A 2,264-nucleotide genomic window follows, 5' to 3' on the forward strand; every position below is an offset into this window, starting at 1 on the left:
AGTTCAAGCCGGCACCGCCCCCTCTCTGTTCTCTGATTGGCCGGGCTCTCGTTTGTGGCGGCGGGATCCCGGGGGGAATCTTCTGGAAGGTTGTGACGTCATCGGGGCGCCGCGCGTTAAGCGCTTCCCCCTCCCCACCGACAGCCCCACTGGGGTGCCGGCACCTGCGTGGGGATGGGGTTAACCCTCCCCTCGCTGTCTCTGCCGGCACAGCCCCCGCTGCCAGCCCCGCCGGCTGCTGCCTCCTGCGTGGGGACGGGTCAAGACCCCCTCAGTGTCTCCCTATATAAGGTGTCCCCCCCCTTTGCAATGCCTACGGGTTGCTGCCTCCCACGTGGGGATGGGGTCAAGCCCCACTCGCTATCCCCCCGGACAGGGTCCCCCGCTTCCAGCCCTACTGGGTGCTGGTTGCAGGGTGGGGATGGGGTCAAGCCCCGCCTTGCTGCCTCCCCTATAGAGGACCCCCCTTTCCAGCACCACTGGTGTGCTCACACTGGTGTGGGGATGGGGTCAAACCCCCCTCAATGTCTCTCCATATGGGGTCCCCGATTTACAATCCTATGGGGTGCTGGCTCATGGGTGGGGAGAGGGTCAAGCCTAAACTCCCCAGCGTCTCCCCATATCAGATTCCCCCTTTCCAGCCCCAGTGGGGAATTCACACTGGTGTGGGGACAGGGTCAAGCCCCCCAGTGTCTCCCCAGGTAGGGTCCCTCCTTTCCAGCCCCACTGGGGTGCTCACAGTGGTGTGGGGATGGGGTTAAGCACACCCCCCTCCCAAACCCCACAGTCCTACACGTGGTGCCCCATTTCAGGGATGCCCCAATGAGGGGCTCAGTGAGGAGCTGTCACCTGCATGGGGCAGGATTCACACCCCCACCCCCACCACACAGCCCCATCGGGGTGCCTGCCCCTGCCTGGGGTGACCCAACACCCCTTGGCCCTGGTGTCTGCCTCAAGCGAAAGCAGGTTAACCCTTTCCTCCTCACCACCAGCTGTCCTGGGGGATACTGTCACCTCGACTGGGGACAGCGGTTAACCCCTTCCTTGCTGGCCCCTCCGACCCCATTACTGTCATCTGGAGAGAGTGGAGTGGGGGGGTGGGGTGGCGGTGGGGTTACCTACTCCCTCACCAGCCAGTTCAGCTGCACTGGGATACACTGGTACCCCCAACCGGGGTGGTGGTATTAACCCCTTCCTGGCCACACCACACAGCTCTAACAGGGCACATTGTTGCCTCCAAAGTGGGAGGGGAAGGAGGGGTTAACCCCCCTCACCACCCTCTCCAGCCCCACAGGGTTGTACTACAGCCCCCGGGGGGGGACGACGGGGAGGGCGAGGTTAACCCCTTTCTCCCAGCCCCACTATTACTGGTATGGGGCAGGGGGATTAACCCTTTCCTCCCATCTCCTTCAGTCCCACGGGGACACGCAGTCACTAGGCAGGGCAGAGCAGTTAACCCTGACCCACAGACCCGCCAGGAAACCCTGCCACAGGGGCAGAGCCACCAACCCCGCCTTCAACCCCACAAGGACACGGCGTCACCCCATGGGTGCAACGAGGCTAGTGGCTGGCCTCTGTTCCTCACACACGTAGGGGCAGAGGGGTTCACTTCCCCTTCCCTGCCCCATAGCCATACCCTGCCACCCCATGGGGTGGGGGGCTGAACCCCCAGCCCCACAGCAACACTCTGTTACCCCACAGGGAAGGGGGACTGAGCCCCCCAGGGACACTGTCACCCCACAGGGAAGGGCGACTGAGCGCCCCAGCCCCACAGGGACATTGTCACCTCACAGGGAAGGGGGACTGAGCCCCCTAGCCCCAAAGGGACACTCACCCCACAGGGAAGGGGGACTGAGCGCCCCAGCCCCACAGCAACATTCTATCACCCCACAGGGAAGGGGAACTGAGCACCCAGCCCCACAGGGATTGGGGGCTCAACGCCCCAGCCCCACAGCAACATCCTGTCACCCCATGGGGCGGGGGAACTCACCCCCCCAGTAAGACTCTGTCACCCCACAGAGAAAGGGGACTGAGCCCCACAGCCACACTATGGGGCAGAGGGACTGATCCCCCCAGCAACACCTTACCTCATGGGGCGGCGGGACTGACCTCCCCAGCCCCACAGGGACATTTTCACCCCACAGGGAAGGGGGACTGATACCTCCCCCAGCCCCACAGCAACACCCTGTCACCCCACGGGGCGGGGGGCCTGACACCCCATCCCCCCCCGGGACACTGTCACCGCAGGGGGCGGAGGGGCCGCG

Source organism: Athene cunicularia, assembly GCF_003259725.1.
Source record: "Athene cunicularia isolate RWA chromosome Z unlocalized genomic scaffold, athCun1 chrZ_part1, whole genome shotgun sequence".
Taxonomy (NCBI): Eukaryota; Metazoa; Chordata; class Aves; order Strigiformes; family Strigidae; genus Athene; species Athene cunicularia.